This window comes from Schistocerca gregaria, chromosome 1 (assembly GCF_023897955.1).
Source record: "Schistocerca gregaria isolate iqSchGreg1 chromosome 1, iqSchGreg1.2, whole genome shotgun sequence".
Lineage (NCBI taxonomy): Eukaryota > Metazoa > Arthropoda > Insecta > Orthoptera > Acrididae > Schistocerca > Schistocerca gregaria.
The window spans coordinates 700,056,229-700,083,074 of NC_064920.1; the positions used below are offsets into that span (position 1 = coordinate 700,056,229).

The window sequence follows — 26,846 nt, forward strand, 5'->3', positions numbered from 1 at the left end:
ATGTCGTTATCCTGTATCCCAATGTGGCCAGGGACCCAGCAAAAGATCACCACCTTGCCACAGTGTTGGAGGCACTGTAAGGAGTCGTGGATGAGCTGAATCAGTGGGTCTACTGGATACATTTGGTGAAATGCCTGCAGTGCACTATGAGAGTCGGAACAGTCAAGAAAACTCATACGGTGATGTCTGTGAATCCTCTCCAGTGCCATCAGAATGCCATATAACTCTTCAACATAATTTGTAAATTGCTCTGGAAGACACATTTTAAAAACCCTATCAGGGAAAACCACAGAACAACCAAGGGCATTCTCCTGCTGGGATCCATCTGTATAAATAATGATAAAACTATGGTACATACTTAAAATAGACGAAAACAAAGTTTTAAAAACCAAATCTGGAGTACGACTTTTCTTGTACTGTGTCAAGATTAAAATCAGTTTGGGCCTCTGAAAACACCAAGGCAGCAGTGCATTCCATCCCTGGGTGTTTATTTTCATGCCCGAGAGATCCAGATCTTTGAGACAGTCTGTAGCACTTACACCAGATGGCTGCATCACTTGGGCCCAATTCCTGAACAGTTGTTCGAAGGTTGGTTGGATCACTGAACTAAATGCCAATGACTGAGGTGACATACATTTTCAGCGCCTGGCGAGCCAAAAGGATACGTCACTGAATCCAGAGTGGTGGTTCACCAGCCTCTGCACACAGACTCGGAACTGGGCTCGTCCAAAAGGCTCCCATCAATATCCAAATGCCCTCATGGTGGATAGCATCAACATCCAGAGGTAGGAAGGATGGGCCAATCCGTATACCACACTGCCATAGTCTAAGCTTGATCGAACAAATGTCCTATAAAGCCTGCAGGAGGGAGGACCTGTCATCTCCCCATGTCCACAAAGGCGTTTCAAAATGTTCAACAACCGGGAGCTCTTTGTTCATACGTCTTTCAGGTGTGGGAGCCATGTTAATTTAGAGTCAAATAATAAACCCAAAAAGTGCACAGTGACTTGAAAACGTAAAATATTGTCCCCCATTGTAAGCTCTGGTTGGTTAAAACTCCGACGAGCACGATTAAAATGACACACATTGTCTTCTCAGGTGAGAACCAAAAACTAGTTGTCTGGGCCCAGGTTTCCAGCCTCCTAATGGTCAGCTGCAGCTGCCTCCTTGTCATCGTAAGATCAGAGGAAGAGTAGAAGATTGCAAAGTCATCCAAAAACAAAGAGCATTTAACAGGGCTCCTGACTGCGGAGGAAATGCCATTGATAGCGATGGCATGCAATGTGACACTGAGGACGCTGCCCTGGGGCACACCATTCTCCTGAATGTAGCAATCAGACATGGCATCACCAATGTGATAACAAACACACCAGTCCTTGAGAAAGGATTGGATCAGAAGCGACAGGTGTCCACGTAGTCCCCATTCATGAAGTTAGCGAAGGATGTTGTACCTCCAAGTAGAGTCATATGCTTTTTTGAGGTCAAAAAACACAACAAACTAAATGGTTTCAGCATAAGAAGTACTCCTGTATCACCGTCTCCAGTAGAACTAAGTTGTCAAGAGTGAAACGATAGCGCCTGAAACTAAACTGTAAGTGGCTCAGGTGACCTGGGGGTTTGAGCAGCCAGACGAGGCAGTGGTTGACCACGCGTTCAAGAGTCTTATCCATACAACTGGTAAGGGCAATAACTGTTAGGGGCGCTATGGTCCTCGCCTGGTTCCCAGAATGGAACTAATATTGCCTCCTTCCAAGTCATGGGGTACTGTTCATCAAACCAGATCTGATTGAAACAAGAGAGGGGCTGACCTTTCGCTTCAGGGCACAGATGACGAAGAACGGTATAATGGATCTCATCAGGTCCTGGGGCAGTGTCTCTGGCTGCAGATAGTACTGATTCCAGTTCCCACATGGAGAATGGAAGATTGTAGACTTCCTCATTACATGAGAAGAGATGGAGCTTTCCCATCTCTGCAGACTGACGAAATACCTGAACAGCTGGAGCTTGTGTGGATGACGTAGTAACAGTAAAGAAGTGTTTAGCTAAAACGTGAGCCATGTCTTCTGGCATGTCCGCCAAAATCCCATTATTTGACAAGGCTGTAAGGGGATGTGAATTACCCTTGCCTGAAATCAGTCTTATTGATTCTCAAACGTGCACAGTGGAAGTGGACCTATTAATGGAAGTCGTGAATTCCATCCAGGAAACCCTCTTATATTCTTTGATCACTCGCCTTGTATGTGCTCTTGCAGACCTGAAGGAATGAAGATTGTCTGTAGTTGAACACTGTTTGAAGTTCCACAGAGCTGTCCATCTGACCCTGATGGCCAATAGACAGTCATCATGCCACCAAGGTACAGGCCTCCATCTGAGGTGGTTACTAGATCTGGGCAGGCAGCCCTCTGGATCTCACAAGTGATAAGGGCCACTGCCTGCTGTGCACAATCCTTTTGTTCAAAAATAGCCAGTCAACTGTACCATTCTGTACTGTAACCAGTTTGCCCTTTGTATCATCCACCTGTGCGGTCTCCTGTTGACCATCATCCTTGTTGGCAGACGGATCCGCACTGGGAAGTGGTCACTAGAATGTAAGTCTGGAGCCACTTCCCACTGAACTGAGTCTGCAGTAGCTGGGCAACAAAAACAAAGGTCAATAATCGAAAAAGACCCTGTAGCTGTGGAAAAGAGAGTCATCTGACCTGCATTCAGAAGGCAGATATTCTCAGAATGGATGAGTCGCTCAATCATCCAACTATTGGAACAAGTAGTAGCTGAGCCCCACAGCACGTTGTGGGCATTGAAGTTCCCCACAAGGGGGAGTGGGTGTGGGAGTGCCTAGAAGAGGTCTGCCAGTGCGTCTGCAGTCAAAGCGTCATTGGAGGGGGGGGGGGGGGGGGAGCAGGTACTAAGAATACCCTGTGATAGTGAAGATAACCCTGTAATGCAGGTGTGTCTGTGACTTTAAGATGCGTTTGTTGGAAGCAGATGCAGAAAGGTTTATCCTGGACCAGCAGCTGCAATTCTTCCAAATGTGAGCGATATCGATTCAAATTCCACTGCAACACAGAAGTCCCTGTGAAAGCCATTGGTTAGCAATGGTGGTTCTTTCCTTTCTCCCTCAGAGGCGTTGATGTACTGGGGAGGTCAGGGGGAACATTAGCCAATTCTGTGCTCTCTGGATCCTCCGATTGAAAGTCCATATTCTCAAGAGCATAGTCTCCATCAGGAGGTGAGAGAGCTTGTTGATCCGAGGGTTACCTGCCTCTTTCTTGGACTTAGAACTACTTTTTGAATGACGTTTTTCTTTACTGACAGGAGGAGGCACTTGACTGGGTTGTGACGATGGCTTAGTTGGCTTCTGATGTTCAGAAGTAGTGTGTGGCTTAGGTGGTAAGCCTATGGCTGATGGCTTCCGAACGACATCAGTTGCAAGTCGAGCGCTTCCTCCCACAGGTACATCGACAAGTGCATGTGCTTGTACTTGAATCTGTGGTCTGAGTTTGTGTGGAAGCATCACACTTAGCGATTGGTGCCTTAACAGCTGATGCAAAAGAAGTAGCAAAAACCAGTGGTTGAATGGCTTTAAAAGCCTTTTTAACTTCACAGTATGGTATGCTGGACAATACACTCGGAAAATTCTAAAAGCTTGTTTTTACTGCCTATCTAGTTGATTGTGAGAGAAATTAAGTAGTGGATCTAATAATTTTTATTAAAAAAATAGAATATAACTAAAATTTCATCGCAATAATTACAGAGGTACTCCACAGTTTTCTAAGACAAGGCATGTACATTCATACTTTGCAAACCACTGTGAAGTACGTGACAGAAGGTATTTTTCATATTTCTGCCTGTTCCATTCATGTATGTAGTGTATGAATAATGATTGTTTAAGAGTCTATGTGCATGTTGTAATTAATATAATCTTGACTTTGTGGTCTCTACAGGAATGATAAATAGCGGTCTGTAATACATTCCTAAATCCCCTGCTTAATTTGGGTTCATGGAACCTTGTAAGCAGTATCTATCTTTAAGCATCTGCAAGTTCAAGTTTTTTTTCCATCTTTGCAATCATGCTCAACTGTGAATCAAATAAATGTGTCATCATTTGTACTGCCCTTGTCTGAATACAGTATTCCAGAATGGGGCAAAAAGGAATTTTGTAAGAAATCTCTTCTGTAGACTGATTGTATTTTCTCAGTTTCATACCAATGAAATGAAGTCTGTCAAAAGCTTTATCTACAACTGAGCCTATGTATAAAAAAAAAAGTCTGTGCCCACTTGTTGGAAGAAAGCACAAGTCACACCTGTCAAAAAAAGGGTCAGTGGGAGTGATCCACAAAACTACCATCAGTATCCTTGACATCCATTTGTTCTATAATACTCTGAGCTAAAATGTAATGTGGTTATCTCAAACAGTGTGACCTCCTCCATGCCAACCATCATTGATTTGGAAAACACTGGTCACGTAAAACCCAACTTGTGCTTTCCTCACATGATATACTGTAAGCCATGGATCAAGGCAATCAGGTAGATGCAGTACTTCCTGGCCTCTGAAAAATGTTTGACTCAGTATGCACCAACACTTACTATTGGAAGTACTGTTGCATGGTGTAGTAAGTGAAATGGGATGGAGAATCATTGGCAGAAAGAGAAGTAGCTTTAGCTGTGCCCTAGGAAGGTGTGTTGGAAGCACTCCTGACTTTGTTGCAATTGGTGAGGCAATGAAACAGGTGATTTTGGAACCTCCATCAGTGATACAAATTTATTTACAGTGTTATAAAAGAAATACAACATGAATTTATAATGCTTGTAATTTAAAATGCCTTTCACATGAAAATGACATCACATAGCTGGCCGCCATTCTTCTTCACATACATTTAAAGTATTTTATGCAAGTTAGACACAACATCTTGTAGGACTGGTACAGTACTGGAAATTGATTAACTTCCTACCACATTTTATTCTTCAGTTTCTGGATGGTGTGTGGTGGGTGACACTGGAAGATCTGAGATTTCAAATGATTGCAAAGGAACAAATCACATTCTGAAAGATCAGGGGATCTTGGAGGCCAAGAAATGTCCCCTGTTCTTGAATATGAGATGACCAGGAAAAAATGTTCTCTAGCACATTAATGGAATGCCATGAGGTATGTGGCCCCATCTTTTTGGAAGAATGTCTTAACAGTTACAGGAAGATCAGCAAGCTGTTGCACTAGGACATGGTTCAACATGTGAACATGTTGTTCTGTATTCATAGTAACAAGATTGTCACAATTGCCTTCAAAAATAAGGTCCTATGATTCCAAGAGATGATATGTGACACCACACTATGCTTTGTGGGTGTGATGTGGCATTTCCTAAAGCATTTCAGGATTTTTGCATGATCAGTATTAAAGTTTTGCTTGTTAATAAAGCCTGACACACAAAAATTGGCCTCAGCACTCATGATCAAATTGTTGCAAAGGCCTAGGTTGTCATTCATTAGTTCCACCAATTTCTGGCAAAAGCATAGCTTCTTTGCATGGCCATCCGCATTAAGTGCTTGGACTGGTTGAATTTTGCGTGTGCGGTATCGCAGTTTAACAAATACTAACAAAGAGATAGAGGGGCTGGCCAGTACTTACCTCAGCTCAGTTCAGCCGATAGATACACAAAAAACAACCAAAAATTTACGTTCCTAGCTTTTGGAATAAATGTTCCTTCATAAGGGAGGAGAGAGGGGGAAGAAAGGGAAGAAGGGAAAGTGGATTTAGTTACTCACAACCCAGGTTATGAAGCAACAGGAAAAGGAAAACAGGGAGGGTAGCAAGGATGGAGGCATGGTTGTCAGAGGGAAGCCAAAGATATTCTATTGTAAGTACGGTGCCAGCTTCAAACCAAAGAGGATGCATACAGAAGTAAAGAGTTATATAGTATAAAGATGTAGGATGAAAAGATGCATGAATGGCTGAAGAGGAAAGGGAAAGAGGAGAAGACTGAAGAGTAAATGGGAGTGAGGTTGTTTAACGTAGGTTCAGTCCAGGGGGATGGAGGGATGAAAGGATGTGTTGGAGTGCAAGTTCCCAACTCCGCAGTTCAGAGGGACTGGTGTTGGGTGGGAGAAGCCAAATGGCACATACGGTGTAGCAGGTTCCTAGGTCCCTAGAATTATGCTGGAGGGCATGCTCCGCTACTGGGTATTGGACGTCTCCTAGACGGACAGTTCGTCTGTGTCCGTTCATGTGCTCAGCCACTTTAGTTGTTGTCATACCAATGTAAAAGGCTGTGCAGTGCAGGCATGTCAACTGATAAATGACATGTGTAGTTTCACACGTGGCCCTGCCATGAATTGTGTATGTTTTACCAGTAGTGAGGCTGGAGTAGGTGGTTCTGGGGGGATGCATGGGGCAGGTTTTGCAGCGGAGTCGGTTACAGGGGTAGGAACCGCTGGGTAGAGAAGGTAGTCTGGGAATATTGTAGGGTTTAACAAGGATGTTACGGAGGTTAGGGGGGCGACGAAAGGCAACTCTGGGTGATGTGGGGAGAATTTTGTCAAGGGATGATCTCATTTCAGGGGTTGACTTGAGAAAGTCATATCCCTAGCAGAGTAATTTATTGATGTATTCGAGGCCAGGATAATATTGGGTGACAAGGGGGATGCTTCTGTGTGGTCTGAGGGTAGGAACAGTGTTGTTGGACGGGGAGGAATGTATTGCTCGGGAGATCTGTTTGTGGACAAGATCTGCAGGATAGTTGCGGAAGAGGAAAGCACTGGTCAGGTTATTGGTGTAATTGTTGAGGGATTTGTCACTGGAGCAGATACGTTTGCCAAAGGCCCACATCAAATAGAACTAACAAGGGACATTGACAATGTAGAAAGAAGAGCAACATGAATGATCACTGGCTTGTTTGACCCATGAAAGAGTGCGGTAGTGTTGCTGAAATAAACTGAACTGGCAGATGCTTGAAGATAGTCACAAACTATCCCATTCAAGCCTATTTATGTTCAAGTGCCGGCTTAAATGAGGAATCTAGAAACATGCTAGAGTCCCTGTGTTTTGCTCCCATAGGATAATGAAGACAAGGTTAGACTAATTGCAGCTCACAGAGAGGCATTTAAACAATAATTCTGCCTGCCTCCATAAATGAATAGAGTGGGAAGAAACACTAATAGCCAAGTCATTGGACGTATCCTCTGCCAGACACTTCACTTAAATGATTCAAATAGTGATATCATAGTCATAGGATAGGCTCTACTACATTTCTGTGTTTTGTGAAATACGAATGTACAACTTTACATTTGTGAACATTAAAGCAATTTGCCAGTCTTTGAAATCTATGAAGACCTGACAGTATTTGTATTGTTTAATTGTGATAGTTTTTCTTTACAACATCAAGAGTCCCAATTGTTGATGAAATCTTGTTGATTCTCCAAAGAAATGAACCCCGGTAAGCGTAAAGAATCTAGTAGCCTACAGTGACACCTGTCAAATTGTTTCTAAATTGGACCACATTTAATTGATTATATTAAAGATTACTATTAATCATTGGCGTGATCATAGTTAATAATTGAAAAATACTGTATAACATAATCATAACCTATGACAGTCATAATACTGGAGAAAATTCAGAGCAAGAACAATAATAAGACATGTATGAAACTAGTAAATTCCACTCAGTTTAAGAGAATATCCACACTCAAAATCTGAAGCTGTGTTTATACACCACAGTGCATGTGAAACATTTTTATCCATTGCCACAAGTGGTATTAATGAAAGAGAGATTTCACCTAAATGTTAATTACCTAGATTGGTGTTGAGAGATTTGTCTAAATGACATTTGTAAGGATAAAAAAATGGAAATCCGCACTGCCTGCATAAGAGGCAAAAACTATTCATACAGAGATAATAACTGGTAACGAATTTACTGCAATAAATCATCGGCAGTACCTGTGTGATTCTTTATGATGACTTGTGATTAAGGCTTCGGAGGAATGTTGAGAAAATAGAATCAGACAAAACACAGTTTGGATCTTGGACCTCAGCAAAATTAAACATGAAATTTTCACTCTTACGAGCAGTTATATGGGAAGGACATCAGTCTGACAAAAAAATGTACCCTGTAGGTAACCGTACCCTTGTTTCACCAACATTAAAAGCGAACTGGAAACATGATGGACCAAAAGAAACCTTCCACATAAGACTTGGTAACGTCACAGGAAAGGTGATTTGTATTACTATTTTAAAACAGTTGTTGTCGTGACTGAGTATTTTATGCCTTTTCTCTGTTCCCGCGAAGAGAGCTACCCGCTACTTCGCAGTATATAGCCAATGCAAAAAAAGAAAAAAAAAACGTGTAATCACATGCCGATCAGATGCGCTATGCAACACATGAAACCACGATTGTTCGTTTGTTTGGCATTATTAATAAATATGTTTCAGTTGCGTTATAAAAAGGAAAACTGAAAGTAAAACTAGAAAGTATCGCCGGACAACTGATGACGAGAACGGCATGCGTTGGTAATTTTGTATCGAAGTGTCAGGAAGGAAAATACATTAAAAATATTTATTACGAAAATGTTAATTTTTTACGCCTCGGTATGTAACTTCTAACTTGTGGCTATGGTTGTCATTCATCTTTGATGTTTGCAAGGCTCTTCACGCTAAATAAACTTCGTTCGACGCAAATGCGTTTGAACTGCTTTGACTAAAGAGAACACTAAATTTCAAGGGGAGGGAACTGGGAAGCACCGAGTATTCGCGTGTGCGTTTTTTAACTTTTTGTGTGAGTTTCGTTTGGAAATAAATTGTGATTGTTCTTTACAAGTTTTGTTAAAAATTAACTTTTCGCCCATAAGAAGCAGTGTTCGAGGAAAAGTCTAGAGCCAGCAGACCAGTCCTACGCAAGGTGAGAACTGAAGAAATAGTTTTGTTTGTAAACATGTATGCTCGCTGTCAGCTGAGAACGTGAAGTGCGGCTGTTTAGCAGTGTAAGTTTTCGTGTATGTTGTAATTTGTTACGTTGATTTTTTTTTTCCTCCGTCAGCCTCCTATCGATCTGAACACTAGATCTACGAAAATATCTCGTTTAGTTTTTGCAAGAGGACGCATCGAAACGTTAATTCTTTCTGCCCCACTGCTTAATCCATGTACAGACACAAAAGTGAAAGTGTTATCCTTTGTAATATGTAGTTTCGTAGATCCTGGTTGGCATTCACCATTACTTTCATTACATTTGGTGTCATTGAATGCATTTATCAAACAAATTGCTTCATTGCTTACAAAATGACTTGACTCATAGATAGAAAGAAAGAAAGAAAGAGAGAGAGAGAGAGAGAGAGAGAGAGAGCATGTTTTGAAAGGGCCTTATACTGTTCTTTAGTAGCAGATTGAGAACGTTCATAACTGAAGAGAGAGATCATTTTCAGTCGTTTTATAATAATGTATGAAATTGATGTAGGGACTGTCATCGTTCCCATCAAGTTGATGAACGTGTCATAAGAATAACTTTGGGTTGTTTATTACAATCTATTTTTAGCAGAGAACTCATACTTAGGAAGAGTACTGCCTAAAACCCTGCCCAGCCTTCAAGATTTATGTTTCGTCTGTTTCTCCTAAATCATTTAACTTCAATCTTTCAATGGTTGCATTGAATTCCTTTTCCAACATAGACAGTGTACATTTCTTATGCAAACAGCACCTCTATCAGTACATATATCTGTTTTCATCAGAGGCATGGACTCTTCATTTCTAACTGCAGATTTCAGAAAAAAGAGTAGTTACCCCACTAGGGGACTACATTATTTGATAAGTAAATTCACACCAAGAAATGCTATTAACTGGCAATTAAAAACGTTGTCTGAGAGGAAAAGTTTATTTGTAATACATGCCTTGGTTTAAGAAGGCACTGCAAAGAGAAGTGATATTTATGTAAAGCAGTCTGTGAAGCCTCTCATAGTTACCGTAAGAAGTGAACTACATAATAAACCATGTGATACTTCCATTTGCAGAACTGGTATGTGTTCATATATTAAATGTACCAAGAATATCATAGATCTAATATGTTTTTAGCATTAGCATGCTTAATATAATTGCCACTTGACTGAACTTAAATTGGTGCAAATTTAAATACAACTTTTCTTTCACGAGGAAGTAGTAAAACATGACTTTCAGTAGTAACGAGTATAATCCACATGGTACCATTATAAAATGGCAATATAAAATAATGAATAGAATGAATAGTATGTTGGTGATGTACACCATTTACATGATACAACAAAACTATGTGTAGGATATATGACTAAGAATCAAGGGACTGGTCACAACAAAGTGACCTTTGTCATTTGTAGTTAATGTTGGTATACCCCTTATGAAGAAGAGGTATGTGGCATGAACCAGAATATAAAGTAAAGGAAGAATTAGCAGGCAGAAAATGTATTTATTTTTATGCTACTTGAACAACTGCCCTTGCTATGATCAGGTAGGCTAGAAAGAATCAAAATTAGAACAGTTATGCCCTTCTCAGTTTTAGTAAGTAAAATAAATCAAAATCATCCCCATTCAGGTATCTGGGTGGGGACTACTGGGGGGGGGGGGGGGGGGGGGAAGCGAGCCAAAAAGCCAAAAGGAGAATGATGTTAATTATGGCCTGCTTGATACATAGGAAAGAGTAGCCTTGTGACAAACAACTTTAATCTTAATTTGTAAATAGCACTTTTGCTGTCCACCAAGAATTGTTTTTCGTGTGTATCGAATTTTTCGACCTATGCATTTCACTCCTTTTTGTGTCGCATTTGATTCAGTCTGTGAAGTATGAGCTCATACTAGCCGTGACAGTGCTCAATTTGAATGGACGTTCACTGTCTGTCAGATCATTACGACTCTATATTTCACCTGTCACAAGCAATAATACAGTATAGCTTGCTATATCTGCCTTCTCCCGCCTTCAGCTTGTGAAATGCGTGTGTGTCTTCGTTAGCCAGGGCATATTTGCGAGGCCGGAACTTAATTTACTTTGCACGTAGCAGAGCTGCTTTAATAACTAACAATTTATTAAAAGTGGGGCATATTCTGTGTGCTGCACACGCGCACACAGCCGACGTAGCGTTGCTCTGGTGATGCAACTTGTTTGCTACCAGCTTGGCATGACAGGTCGACGGACTTTGGCCCGGCAGCGAAGCACACATTTGCTGGTTGGCCGTCCAGCTCCCGGCCAGTTGTCGAACATCACAACAGCTGTTGTTCTGTCGGAGAACACGTAATTAAAAACTTGTTTTGCTGAACCTAGAATTTAAAGTGTTTGTCAATATTATTTATTGGTGATATCCTGTTCCTGTATAGGTTTTCGTTTAATACCGTGTATGGGTCACTATTTAAATTGGGAGAAAAAGACGATAGCCCCAAAAGTTCGCTAACACAACTCTTTCTCGCCTACAAAATCGGTACATACTAAGCGTGTCGAGGGTATATTTTAATTTGGCAATTTTTCGTAAAACCGGCCAACTTGACTTTAGCTCTGCTTGTCAAAACGAAGGTGAAGGGGGTATTACGGGAGGAGAAATCCTTTCTCAAAGGACATTTGTTCAAATAGCTCGGGAGGTACTACGATGTACATGTTGCCGTAAAGTTCTAATTATTATCTCAAAAAAAAAAAAAAAAAAAAAAGTTACGTAAATTTTAATTTTTGCTGGTACATGTATGGAGACCTGGAACCGATTGAGACCCCCTCGCTACAATACCTGAGTGAGCCGTTAAGGAAGCCCAAAACAAAATGACTCTGCTCATTGATAAACTGGAATCTCGTGCGATAATTCGTTTTCTGCAGCAGCAGAAACGTTGCAGCAGTCAGGACAATCCAGATGACTTTAGCCATCTGGACTTCCCTGACACTGTTGTAACCTTTCCGCTATCGTGGAGAACGAATTACTGCACGATACTCCACTTTATCGACGGACTACGTCATTTTGATTTGGCTCGTCTAGCGGGATGCTACGGTACTATGGCGAAGAGATTTCAATATCTACCAAAGGTGCTGACGCTTATGTGCAAAACAAAGAACAAAATTACGTCACTGTATCTTTCCGAAGTGATAGTTAAATGTTTATGAGTATCCCTAGTTAAGGTCTCACGTGAGTGCGATAAAGACTTCGAATGGGACCAGGCGATCACAGTTACAGAACGGAAGCAGCAACAGTCTGTTAACGTTAGTGACCAGGGAAGCATCATCGCGGAGGAAGGGTTGATTGGTACTGCTGTGACGATATTTACAGGTGGGATTGGGAGGGAGAACGTTTAGCCCCTTGGCGTAGTGGCATCTGCGAGATGTTTTATTTGTTAGAACAATGCAACGAACATTCAGAAGTAATTATGGGATAGAACTGCCATGTAAACAGAGCTTTGTACAGTGTATGGACAATTTAGGGACTCGGAACTTTGGTTTTCTCTGTAAACAGAAAAGTACCGGTCGATCAAGTATGCCAAATGCAGTCGTGGAGAGGGTGAGGGAAAGTTTCGTACGCAGTCGAAAAAAATCAACGGTCTGCGCAAGCCTTGGAACTTGGAATACGGCAGCAAACTTTGTGGGAGATTCTGCGATAGCGGTACCGACTGCAGCTCGTGCACCAATTAAAACCGTAGTATTATATCTCGGAGGGAATTGAGGGTAGTAGCTATAAAAGTATGATGATTCATCAGCAGATTAGGGCATAGCATCATACAGCAATGTATGCAGATTCGTCCTTTAAAACTTCATACACACGTTAAAAAAAGCCTGTGGTTTGGAGCTGGATGAAAAGCTTAACCAGAAGCTCTGTCGATTCTTCAATGGTCTCGGGTGCAAATTTCATGTCCTGTGGCACCGGATAGAGAAACGTAGGCATCCCATTAATACGCCGGGCGTTTTCAACTCGGCGGAAGCAACTGCTCGTGTGAGTTCTTATGGTGTGTACATGGTACTTTTTGTGAATAGGTTAGACTAGCTGACAAACCCAGCATAGCCTGGGTATTTATTTGGCCAAATTTCTGTTAAAAACGAAAACAAAAAGTGAAACATGTTTGTAGTGTAACATCGAAAAAAATTTCCTTTCCAAGTATCGTGGAAACGCCTTTGAAATTATGAAGGACTATGCATAAAGTACAAATGTAGTAGTACAGTACCCCGAGCAGTTTCTGTATGCTGGGCGCAGATGCTTCGCGTGTCTACAACGCGACTTTGTAAACGCTTCTTCATAGCTCTGTAGACGGCTATTGCTTTAGCCTACAGCCATTTGCGCTTCCCAGTTAAAAAATGTGAAGAAGCATTGCCAGGTGTCAGGGATTTCCGTAAATTGACTCGACTGTAGGAGTGTTGCAGTATATAGGACGTCATATATCTTTTTTTGAACTATATGTTCGTACTATGATATACGCTGAAGAGCCAAAGAAACTGTTACACCTGCCTAATATCGTGTAGGGCCCCCACGAGCATGCAGAAATGCCGCATCACGACGTGGCATGGGTTCGAGTAAAGTCTGAAGTAGGGCTGGAGGGAATTGACACCATGAATCCTGCAGGGCTGCCCATAAATCCGTGCGAGTACGTAACATCACGTGGCAAGGCATCCCAGATATGCTCAATAATGTTCATGTCTGGCGAGTATGATGGCCAGCGAAAGTGTTTAGACTCGGAAGAGTGTTCCTGGAGCCATTCTGTAGCAATTCTGGACGTGTGGGGTGTCGCATTGCCCTGCTGGAAATGCCAAAGTCTGTCAGAATGCACAATGGACATGAATGGATACAGGTGATCAGACAGGATGCTTACGTACGTGTCATCTAACAGAGTTGTATCTAGACATATCAGGGGTCCCATATCATCCCAGCTACACACGCCCCACACAAACACAGAGCCTCCACCAGCTTGAACTTTCGCTGCTGATATGCAGGGTCCATGGATTCATGAGGTTGTCTCCATACCCGTACATGTCCATCGTCCATCCGCTCGATACAATTTGAAACGAGACTCGTCAGACCATGCAACGTGTTTCCAGTCATCAACAGTCCAATGTAAGTGTTGACGGACCCAGGCGAGGTCTAAAGCAATGGTTCGTACGCTGACACTTGTTGATGGCCCAGTATTAAAATCTGTAGCAATCTGCGGACGGGTTGTACTTCTGACACGTTGAACAATTCTCTTCAGTCGTCGTTGGTCCCGTTCTAACAGGATCTTTTTCCGGCCGCAGCGAGGTGGGAGACTTAATGTTTTACCGGATACCTGATGTTCACCGTACACTCGTGAAATGCTCGTACAGGAAGATCCCCACTTCATCGCTACCTCAGAGATGCTGTGCCTCATCGCTCGTGCGCCGACTGTAACACCACGTCCTAACTCACTTAAATCTTGATAACCTGCCATTGTAGCTGCAGTAACCGATGTAACAACTGCGGCAGACACTTTTTTATAATTATAGGCGTTTCCGACCGCGGCACCGTGTTCTGCCTCTGTACATCTGAGTGATTATGACATCATGTCTCCTGAACTGTGATAGTTCTTAATCCCTCAGCGATTGTCGCCTGACTGTAGGAGATTGTCGTGCCAAGTTTGGTTAAAAGAGGTCCAGTAGTTTATGAGAAGTTGTGGAACATACACACATACATGCATTTTTATATGTACGGATAAACTCCACAGTATACCGGAGTAGTCAGCAACGGGTCACCTGTTATTGTTAACGAGGGCGACACAAATTATTGCTAGTTAGAAGAAGGAAAAGAAACTAATAATGGTTAACTGCAGAGGTACCCAGGATAAATTTGTAGAGTTGCCTCTCATTCAGTAACGTTAGCCCTTGCGCTACGATGAACATCCGTAGAAGTCGGGAGCGAATGTGCCGTTCAGCCGGTCATATTTCTCCGCTTCACTACGCTCGTCTTGTGTGGAAGTTTGACCTCTGCACCATCTAGCGGCTTTGTTCAAAGTCTGTAGACGGCAGTTGCCTTCAGTTTCAAAGCGTCGGTTTCGCTTGAGTTGAACTGCTCATTTCCCGCATTGTTTCTAATCTGAAGTGACGCGTTGTTAACCTCAGCTAGTTTCCACTAGAAGTGATATGGTAGACAAGCGATATACTGTGGAGGAAGCTCTTTCTCTCATACTGAGTAGTGACTTTCAAGGTGAACGCGAAACATCGTCCGAATCTGGCGATGAACATGAAGCACCGAACGCAGCCGCTTCTACATCAGGTACACGTGCTACTCCAGCTATTCCATTGACATCCGCAGACTTGGATTTGTGCACAGATACGACGTACAACATCAAAAACATATGTGATTCGTATAAATATTTTCCCGAATAAATACATATAAAGTTCAATAATTACGGTAACACTACGAGTGCGAAAGCAGGACAGAATAGCGCCGCGGGGAGCGCGAAAATATGCCGTACAACGGGCACGGCCGGGCGGGACTGATGCTCGTCCACAGCTCACGACGTAACAACCACTGCGCCGACGTGAAATAGTAACAACCGCTCGTAATACATGTAGCAAAAAGCTGGCTGAAACCATAGATAAGTAGCAGTGAACTACTCTGAATGGACTGCATAGGTTGCGTATCAGTGCTTTGGCTAACTAAGTAGTGGAAGGATTCAGAGAAAGCTGGCAAAAAATATCAATAAATTCTACGATCGTGCCATAGTGACGTGACGTGACGTATTAAACGTATTCTCTGAAAATTATTTGGAGGAGCTGATGGGAACCTCATCAGCGAGAAAGACTAACTGAATTCAATCGCACTGAACAGTTTCAGAACTTCTCAGTTCATTGAGTGTAGAGGTAAGAAACGGCGACCGCAATGGTATTATAGCATCGTTGGATCACTGGTACCGTACGAGAAGCTTAGAAATGTAGAAAGACAGTTCTATTCGCTCAGATTCATGGAAAGAATCAAGAGAAAGTAGAAAGTTCAAACATTTGTTGTGATTTCTCTGTATGCACGCTTTTGGTTTTGCACCTAGCTATTGGCAGTATGGTTCAAAGTGCGGAGTCAAATTAAAATAAAGCAAGCTGAAAAATGCTCCTATTGGAACACAGAGAAACCGAATATGATCACTGCAGAAGACCGACAGAAAAGTGGGCAACCATGTGCCTCATGCCTCGTTCCGCCCTTCCCAACAAAAATTTTGGAGTGCGGACGCATTCGCGCTCTTTTAACACAGAACATTCTAAATCGTTTTACCCAGTCTCTCATCGTAGTGAAGCCTCCGTACTCAGCCCCTCCATCTCACTGCCATTGTTGACACACACACCCTCCACTTTCTCCCTTTCTCCTGTCTGTCTCCCCTCTGTCTGTCTCTGCCCCTTTCTCTCGTTCTTCTCGACCACTGTACCCTTCTCGGCCACATTCACTGTCTAGCTGTCCCACTACCATCGCCTTTGTCTCATTCTTTCTCTCTCCCATTGCCACTGTCTCCATTTCTTTCTCACTTACAGCCTGCTGTTTTGTTTTTTTTTACCATCACAGTCTCAGCAAATGTGTGCTTGGGGATGATTTGCTCGGGGTTTTGATCTCTAGACCAGGAAACTTTAACGTGTGGGTGTAGGACTAGGGCAGTTTTTTTTCGTTTTGCAGTTCACGGGACTACGAGGGGGAGGGGAGGAGCAGGTGGAGGTCCAGACCCTAATCCCCACCCCGAAGCCTGTGTATGGTTTCTACTCATTGGTGTTTTTCATTTCCACTGTCTCCTCTCTCTTTTACTGCCACTGCTACCACCTAAATCCTTCTGTCTCTGTTTTACTACCATCGTCTTTCATTGAACATTACTATCGCCTCTCTCTTTGGCTCTCACTGCTATTATCTTTATCCATCTTTTTTACTCTTTCAGTGCCAATTTCTCTCTCGCATCATCACTGTCTCCACTCTCTTTCTCTCCCACTGACACAGTCTACATCTATATCTACATACGTACTCGACAAGTCAGTGTATGGTGGAGGGTACCATGTACCACTACGAGCTATTCCTTTCCTGTTGCACTATCAAATAGAGCGAGAGGAAAACTGCTCTCTCTACGAGGCCTAATTTGTCATATCTTATCATAGTGGTCTTTACAGGAAGTGCATGTTGACAGCACTAGAATCGTTCTACAGTCAGCTTCAAATGTCGGTTACCTAAATTTCCTCAGTAGTGTTCCTCGAAATGAACGTCGCCTTCTGTCCAGGTATTCCCATTTGAGTTCCTGAAGAATCTCTGTAATACTTGCATGTTGTTTGTACCTATTGGTAAGAAATCTAGCAGCCTGCCTCTGAGTTGCTTCGATGCCTTCCTGTAATCTAACCTGGTGCGGATCCCAAACCCTTGAACAGCACTAGCATGCTATATACGATCTTCTTTATAAATGAACCACACTTTCCTAAAATTCTCCCAGTTAACGAAAGTAGACCATTAGCCTTACTTGCCACAATCCTTATGTGTGGCAGCTGTGTCATATCACTTTTCAATGTTACACCCAGATATTTAAACGACGTGACTGTGTCAAGCAGCACGCTACTAATGCTGCAACCGAACATAATGGGTTTGTTTTTCCTAACCATCCACACTTTTTTCTACACTTAGAGCTAGCTGCCATTCATCACACCAACTAGTAATTTTGTCTAAATCATCTTTACACTACAGCATCATCAGCAAACAACCGAAGATTGTTGCCTACCCTATCCGCCAGATCATTTGTGTGTACAGAAAATAATAGTGGTCCTATCACTCTTGCCGGGGGAACTCCTGAATATAGACTGCTGTGACGAACACTCGCCGTCGAGGTCACCATATTGGCTTCTATTGCTTAAGAAGTCTGTGAGCCACTCTCATGCCTGTGAACCTATTTCATATGCTCGTACCTTCGTTAACAGTCTGCAGTGGGATACCATGTCAAATACTTTTTGGAAATGTAGAAATACGGAATCTAGTAAGGTCATCCGAAGACCAGTATCAGTTGCAAAGCGATTTAGAAAAGATTGCTGTATGGTGTGTCAGGTGGCAGTTGACGCTAAATAACGAAAAGTGTGAGATGATCCACATGAGTTCCAAAAGATATCCGTTGGAATTCGATTACTCGATAAATAGTACAATTCTCAAAGCTGTCAATTCAACTACTAAGTACCTGGGTGTTAAAATTACGAACAACTTCAGTTGGAAGGACCACATAGATAATATTGTCGGGAAGGCGAGCCAAAGGTTGCGTTTCATTGGCAGGACACTTAGAAGATGCAACAAGTCCACTAAAGAGACAGCTTACACTACACTCGTTCGTCCTCTGTTAGAATATTGCTGCGCGGTGTGGGATCCTTACCAGATGGGATTGACGGAGGACATCGAGAGGGTGCAAAGAAGGGCAGCTCGTTTTGTATTATCGCGTTATAGGGGAGAGAGTGAGGAAAATATGATACACGAGTTGGGATGGAAGTCATTACAGCATAGACGTTTTTCGTCGCGGCGAGACCTTTTTACGAAATTTCAGTCACCAACTTTCTCTTCCGAATGCGAAAATATTTTGTTGAGCCCAACCTACATAGGTAGGAATGATCATCAAAATAAAATAAGAGAAATCAGAGCTCGAACAGAAAGGTTTAGGTGTTCGTTTTTCCCGCTCGCTGTTCGGGAGTGGAATAGTAGAGAGATAGTATGATTGTGGTTCGATGAACCCTCTGCCAAACACTTAAATGTGAATTGCAGAGTAGTCATGTAGATGTAGATCTGCTCGTTGCCCGTCATTCATAGTTTGCAGTATATTATGTGAGGAAAGGGGAAGCTGAGTTTCGCCGAACGGTACTTCCTGAAACCGTGCAAATTCGTGGATATAAGCATTTCGGCCTCCCCCCATGAACCATGGACCTTGCCGTTGGTGGGGAGGCTTGCGTGCCTCAGCGATACAAATGGCCGTATCGTAGGTGCAACCACAACGGAGGGGTATCTGTTGAGAGGCCAGACAAACTTGTGGTTCCTGAAGAGGGGCAGCAGCCTTTTCAGTAGTTGCAGGGGCAACAGTCTGGATGATTGACTGATCTGGACTTGTAACATTAACCAAAACGGCCTTGCTGTGCTGGTACTGCGAACGGCTGAAAGCAAGGGGAAACTACAGCCGTAATCTTTCCCGAGGGCATGCAGCTTTACTGTATGATTAAAATGTTGGAACACGTGAGGCAATACTAACCTTACGACTTATCTTAGAAGAAAGATTAAGAAAAGGCAAACCTACGTTTCTAGCATTTGTAGACTTAGAGAAAGCTTTTGACAATGTTGACTGGAATACTCTCTTTCAAATTCTAAAGGTGGCAGGGGTAAAATACAGGGAGCTTAAGGCTATTTACAATTTGTACAGAAACCAGATGGCAGTCATAAGAGTCGAGGGACACGAAAGGGAAGCAGTGGTTGGGAAGGGAGTGAGACAGGGTTGTAGCCTGTCTCCGATGTTATTCAATCTGTATATTGAGCAAGCAGTAAAGGAAACAAAAGAAAAATTTGGAGTAGGTATTAAAATTCACGGAGAAGAAATAAAAACTTTGAGGTTCGCCGATGACATTGTAATTCTGTCAGAGACAGCAAAGGACTTGGAAGAGCAGTTGGACGGAATGGACAGTGTCTTAAAAGGAGGATATAAGATGAACATCAACAAAAGCAAAACGAGGATAATGGAATGTAGTCAAATTAAATCGGGTGATGCTGAGGGAATTAGATTAGGAAATGAGACAAAGTAGTAAAGGAGTTTTGCTATTTAGGGAGTAAAATAACTGATGATGGTCGAAGTAGAGAGGATATAAAATGTAGACTGGCAATGGCAAGGAAAGCATTTCTGAAGAAGAGAAATTTGTTAACATCGAGTATAGATTTAATGGTCAGGAAGTCGTTTCTGAAAGTATTCGTATGGAGTGTAGCCACGTATGGAAGTGAAACATGGACAATAACTAGTTTGGACAAGAAGAGAATAGAAGCTTTCGAAATGTGGTGCTACAGAAGAATGCTGAAGATTAGATGGGTAGATCACATAACTAATGAGGGGGTATTGATTAGAATTGGGAAGAAGAGGATTTTGTGGCACAACTTGACAAAAAGAAGGGACCGGTTGGTAGGACATGTTTTGAGGCATCAAGGGATCACAAATTTAGCATTGGAGGGCAGCGTGGAGGGTAAAAATCGTAGAGGGAGACCAAGAGATAAATACACTAAGCAGATTCAGAAGGATGTAGGTTGCAGCAAGTACTCGGAGATGAAGAAGCTTGCACAGGATAGAGTAGCATGGAGATCTGCATCAAACCAGTCTCAGGACTGAAGATCACAACAACAACAAAGCATTTCGGTCTCAAGGAAATTTGTTGTATTCACACTCAGAATATGCTCAAAAATTCTGCAGCAAACTTATGTTAAGGAAACAGGTCTGTAATTTTAAGTATCAGTTCTTTTAGTCTTCTTATACTCTGGAGTCACCTGCGGTTTTATTTCGGTCTGTTGGGACTTTTCACTGGGCTTCTTCTGTTAGATTAGAGAGATTAGATTAGTACTTGTTCCATAGATCATGAATACGGCACTTCGTAATGATGTGGAACGTGTCACGTTACATTAGACAAAATATTACATGACACTCTTTTTTGTGGGAGTTGGGAAATTACCCACGTACTATATCCAAAATTCATCTAATGAGTAGAAGGAGAAGTCATTAAGAATTTTTTTTAATTTCCTTTTAACTGCTATATGGCTATCTGTCAGACTTTTGATGCTATTAGGTAAGTGACCAAAGACTATTGTGGCAGCATAATTTACCCCCTCCAAAGTTAGATTTAACCTTGAGTAGTGAAGCTTATCCTTTCTCCTAGTGTTGTAGCCATTTACACTGCTATTACTTTTGAATTCGTTCGGATTATTAATAACAAATTTCATATGTGAATATATATATTGTGAGGCTACAGTGAAGATTTCTAGCTCTTTAAATAAGTGTCTGCAGGATGATCTTGGATGAGCTCCATCAATTATTCTGATTACACGCTTTTGTGCAATGAACACTCTTTTACTCAATGATGAGTTACCCCAGAACATGATGCCATACGAAAGCAGAGAATGAAAATAGGCGTGGTAAGCTAATTTACTCTGATGTATATCACCAAAATTTGCAATGACCCTAATAGCGTAAGTAGCTGAACTCAAACGTTTCAGCAGATCCTCAGTGTGTTTTTTTCCAGTTCAACCCCTCATCAATGCATACACCTAGAAATTTTGAACATTCTACCTTAGCTACCGATTTCTGATCGAAGTCTATATTTATTAATGGGGTCATTCCATTTACTGTGTGGAACTGTATATACTGTGTTTTGTCAAAGTTTAACGAGAGTCCATTTGCAGAGAACCATTCAGGGATTTTCTGGAAAATATCGTTTATAATTTAAACAGTTAATTCTTGTCTGTCGGGTGACAGCTATACTTGTATTATCGGCAAAAAGTACTGTCTGTGTCTTTGCTGCTCTCTTTCAGTATAAAAGAGCGCGAACATGTTCGCATGCCAAAATTTTGTTGAGGAAGGCAGAATGAGGATTGAGACAGCTGGTTCCTCACTTTTCAGTCAGTCTTTAAAAGATATTCGCATTTTTTGTACTACGACAGAAGCATTTTTCAGCTAGTCGCCTTCTTTTCCCTATTACAGCAGTGTGTGCTGCTTATATCCAACGTATTCTGTAGGCCAGTAAAGTTCTGATAGTTCATTACGTTGTTGGACCTCCTCCTTCCAGGCTTAGTGGAGCAGCTAGACGTAGCATAGACTCCACGAGTAATTGGAAGTGACCTGCAGAAATAATGAGCCATTCTGCCTCTACAGCCGACCATAATTGCGAAGTGTTGCCGGTGCAAGATTTTGAGCACTAACTGACCTCTTTATTATGTTCCATGTCGGGCGATCTGGGTGGCCAAATTACTGGGTCGAATTGTCCAGAATGCTCTTCAAACCAGTGGCGAACAATTTCGGCCTGGTGACATGTTGAACTGTCGTTCATAAAAAGTGCATCGTTTTTTGGGAACATAAAGTCCATGAATGGCTGCTGCAAATGGTCTCCATGTAGCCAAACATAACCATTTCCAGTCAATGAACGGTGCAGCTTGACTAGACCCCCCTGTGGGTTCGGGGGTAAGAATAGGCCCACGGTATTCCTGCCTGTCGTAAGAGGCGACTAAAAGGAGTCTCAAACGTTTTGGCCTTGTGAGATGGTCCCCTAACGGGTTTGACCTCCATCCTTCTAAATTTTCCGAAGAGCGAGCCGATTGGGGAAGGGCGCCTTACAAGGAGCGATGTGTCCATCATGCATTACCATCTCTAGCCAGGTTTGTCGTCATCGCTTAGCAGTCCCGCTCACCTACCATCTCTTGGGCGTGGATTTGTTCTTGGGTGCAGTTTATTGCAGTCTGCTATGCTGTGTCGCTTTATGCGCCAATGACGATATTGGACTACATCACCTGAAATCCAGCACGGTAGCCAGTCCGTTGTGGTGGGGCCGCCATGTACCCTGTTGGTTGTAGCCCCCTGACTACACAGGGATCGCTCTGCTGATGCCAGCGCCGTTAACTCCCCAAGTATGCCAAGGAGTAGATGCCTATCTCCTTGGGGCATTGGGACTCCCGGCAATGGCCATCCTGCCAGGTGGTCGTTGCTGAGGCTGGGTGGCGCCCGTGGGGAGGGCCCTTGGTCGGAGTAGGTGGCATCAGGGCGGATGACCCGCAATGAAGCGTGGTACATCATCTCTTGCTGGCGGCCAGCCGCCAGCAGTCTCTAAGCGTTCCAGGGCTCAATACAACGCAACTACATATGACCCCAAATCGTTCCCCTCCCTGGCTACACCATGGGAGGAACGAAAGACTAAGGATGCCAGCGAACCATACTCGCCCCGCTACCTGGTGTGTACGAGAGCTGATGGTGAATCCTTTACATCCATGAAGCCTCAGTTCTTCGTCGAGCACTTAAAGGACAAGTTCGGGGAGGTGGAGGGCTTGTCCAAAATGCGCTCAGGCTCGGTTTTGATCAAATCGGCGTCCTCCGCCCAGTCCCGCCGGTTACTCGATTGTAACAAGCTGGGGGATGTTCCGGTTACAATCACGCCCCATAAGAGTCTTAATATGGTCCAGGGCATAATATTCCATCGGGACCTTCTATTGCAGTCCGATGACGAGCTTCGCGCCAATTTAGAGCGGCGAGGTGTTCACTTCGTCCGGCGCGTACATCGTGGTCCAAGGGATAAGCAGGTTGCCACCGGTGCCTTCATCTTGGCCTTCGAGGGTGATACTTTACCTGAGAAGGTCAAGGTGATGGTCTATCGTTGTGCCGTCAAGCCATATATCCCTCCCCCAATGCGGTGCTTTAAGTGCTGGAAGTTCGGGCATATGTCTTCCCACTGTACTTCCAGCCTCACATGTCGAGATTGTGGACGCCCATCACATCCCAATACTCCATGTGCTCCGCCTCCCATCTGTGTAAACTGCGGAGAGCACCACTCGCCTTGCTCGCCGGACTGCAGGATCTTCCAGAAAGAGCGCAAAATCATGGAGTATAAGACCCTGGACCGCCTGACATACACTGAGGCCAGGCAGAAGTTCGAACGCCTCCATCCTGTTCGAATGACTGCCTCTTACGCCGCGGCTACTACTGTTATGGCCCCATTAGCTCTCCCTCAGACTGCCACCTCTCAGAGCCGGAATGCTACACCTGCCCCCTTGATGGTGGGGGGCACTTCACTCCCTGCTGCTCCTGCACTACCTGCCTCAGGAGCAGCAACCCCCCAACCATCGGGGACATCAGTCCCCACTTCTAAGCTGGGGAAGCCTCAAACTTCCCCGGCTCGAATAGCACGGAAAGGGTCCCTTGGGTCCCTTCCTTCCCAGGTTTCCGCCTCTGGGAAGGGTGACGTCAGCCAGTGGAAGAAAAGCAGACCAGCGGCTGGTCGCAGGGCTTCCCGCTCCTCCTCCGTCCCGGAGACTGACTCGCTGGAGCCCTCCCAGCCAATGAAACCCAAGGACCAGAGAGACAAGACGAAGAAGAAGACCTCTAAGGCCAAGGAACACGCGGTGGCATCCACCCCACTGTTCCCTACAGGCTCTGCGTCCGAGGATAAGGTGGAGATCCGGGCGTCCGCTGAGGACCTGGATCTCGCCGGACCCTCAGACACCATGGAAGCAGATTGTACTGGTCCTCCATCGGTGGCAGCAGGTGACCCAATGGCGTGATCTGCCTCCTCGGCCCCTTCACGCCTTTTTCGGACATGGACAAAGCGATACTCCAGTGGAACTGCAGCGCTTTTTTCCACCACCTTGCTGAGCTTCGCCAACTCATCAGCAGTCACCCTTTCCTCTGCATTGCCCTACAGGAAACTTGGTTTCCGGCAATGCGGACCCCTGCCCTACGTGGGTATCGGGGTTATTACAAGAACCAGGCAGCTTATGAGAGGGTATCTGGTGGAGTCTGCGTCTACATCCTTAAATCTGTCTACAGCGAATGTGTACCTCTTCACACACCTTTAGAGGCTGTCGCTGTAAGGATGTGGACGCCTCAGCCTATTACTGTCTGCAGTTTGTATCTTCCGCCAGATGGTGATGTCTCGCGTCATGTGTTGGCTGCATTGATAGCACAACTGCCTCCTCCTTTTGTGTTACTGGGCGACTTTAACGCCCATAACCCCCTGTGGGGTAGCGCCGCGATTACTGGCCGGGGTAGAGATGTCGAGACTCTTCTCTCGCAGCTTGACCTCTGCCTCTTAAACACGGGAGAGCCGACACATTTCAGCGTAGTCCATGGCACATTTTCGGCCATCGACCTTTCTATCTGCAGCCCCGGACTTTCACCATTCATCCACTGGAGTGTCCATGACGACTTATGTGGTAGTGACCATTTCCCCATCTTTCTGTCACTACCACAGCGTCACTCTTCTGAACGCCCCTCCAGATGGGCTCTGAAAAAGGCTGATTGGGGCTTGTTCTCCTCTCTCGCCACTATCGCACCTCCTTCCCATGACACCATTGATGCGGTGGTTCAGTCGGTCACCACCGGCATCGTTTCTGCGGCGGCATCTGCGATTCCCTGTTCATCCGGGTCCCCTCGGCGGAGGACTGTGCCTTGGTGGGCGCCCGAGATCGCAGAGGCGATTAGAGATCGCCGGCGGGCTCTTCAACGCCATAAGCGGCACCCGTCCTTGGAGAACCTCATCGTTTTTAAACAGCTCCGTGCCCGTGCCCGACGCCTTATTTGCCAACGGAAGCAGGAGTGCTGGGAACGGTATGTTTCCACCATTGGCGTCCGTACCTCTGCATCGCAGGTTTGGGCTAAGATTAGGCGACTCCATGGCTATCGGCCGCCTGTCTCTGTCCCTGGGCTTTCGCTGAATGGAGTAGTGTGTCCTGACTCCGACACGATTGCGGACCGGTTAGCAGCGCATTTTGCTCAGTGTTCCGCATCTACGAATTACCCACTGGCCTTCCGCTCCCGGAAAGAGCGGTTGGAAAGTCGGAGGCTTTCCTTTCACACGCGCCACGCGGAGTCGTACAATGCTCCTTTCAGCGACTGGGAATTCCAGAGTGCACTATCTGCTTGCCCTGATACGGCTCCTGGGCCAGACCGCATCCACAGCCAGATGCTGAAACACCTCTCTGTGAATTGCCAGCGACGCCTCCTAGATGTTTTCAACCGCATCTGGGTTGAGGGTGTGTTCCCGTCTCAATGGCGAGAAAGCATCGTCCTCCCCGTGTTGAAACCTGGCAAGAACCCGCTGGAGGTGGACAGCTACCGCCCCATAAGCCTCACCAACGTTCTTTGCAAGTTGCTAGAACGTATGGTGAGCCGGAGGTTGAGTTGGCTCCTCGAGTCTCGAGGCCTTCTGGCTCCGTCTCAGGGTGGGTTCCGTAAAGGCCGCTCTGCCGTCGATAATCTGGTCTCCCTAGAGTCTGCCGTCCGTACAGCCTTTGCACGCCGCCAACATCTGGTTGCCGTCTTCTTCGACATGCGAAAGGCGTACGATACGACTTGGCGATATCACATCCTGGCAACACTTCATGGGTGGGGTCTTAGGGGCCCGCTCCCGATTTTTATTCAGAATTTTCTGTCGTCTCGTTCCTTCCGCGTGCAAGTTGCTGCGTCCCATAGTTCCTCCCGGGTCCAGGAGAACGGGGTCCCACAGGGGTCTGTCCTCAGTGTCTCCCTGTTTTTAATTGCGATCAATGGGCTCGCTGAGGCGGTGGGATCGTCCGTCGCAGCTTCGTTGTATGCAGACGACTTCTGCCTCTATTACAGCTCCGCTGGCATTGCAGTTGCTGAGCGCCAGCTGCAGGGCGCTATCCGCAAGGCGCCGTCGTGGGCTGTAGCGCACGGCTTCCAGTTTTCGGCCGCTAAGACCTGCGTTATGCATTTCTGCCGGCGTCGCACGGTTCACCCTGCGCCACGCCTTTACCTTGACGGTGAACCTCTTGCTGTGGTAGAGACGCATCGGTTCTTGGGACTGGTATTTGATGCCCGGTTGACTTGGCTGCCTCATATTAGGCAGCTTAAACAAACATGCTGGCGGCATTTAAACGCTCTCCGTTGCCTTAGCCACACCGGATGGGGTGCCGATCGGTCCACCCTTCTCCGGCTGTATCAAGCGCTGATCCAGTCCCGCCTTGATTATGGGTGTGTGGCTTATGGTTCGGCATCGCCATCAGCATTGAAATTGCTGGATCCCATCCATCACTGCGGGATCCGACTCGCCACAGGAGCATTTCGGACAAGCCCTGTTGACAGCTTACTTGTGGAGGCTGGTGTTCCTCCATTGCGGATCCGGCGCGACCGACTTCTGGCCGCTTATGCTGCCCACGTTTGTAGCTTGCCAGGGCATCCCAACTACCGTCTCCTGTTCCCG

The 26,846-nt window shown here is 44.7% G+C and overlaps 1 protein-coding gene across 8 annotated transcripts in view; it reads left to right on the forward strand.

The window, feature by feature from the left end:
* The first annotated feature begins 8,611 nt into the window (after nt 1-8,611).
* LOC126365377 (carnitine O-palmitoyltransferase 1, liver isoform) overlaps nt 8,612-26,846 on the forward strand; it is a 234,911-nt gene continuing 216,676 nt past the window's right edge. For 4 of the 8 annotated variants that reach the window (XM_050008139.1, XM_050008145.1, XM_050008149.1 and 1 more), the window contains exon 1: nt 8,612-8,885. The gene's annotated coding sequence lies outside the window, so the exon portion shown is untranslated. Of the gene's footprint in view, nt 8,968-26,846 lie in introns of all 8 variants that reach the window. The other 4 variants (XM_050008144.1, XM_050008148.1, XM_050008141.1 and 1 more) reach the window with 4 other exon arrangements.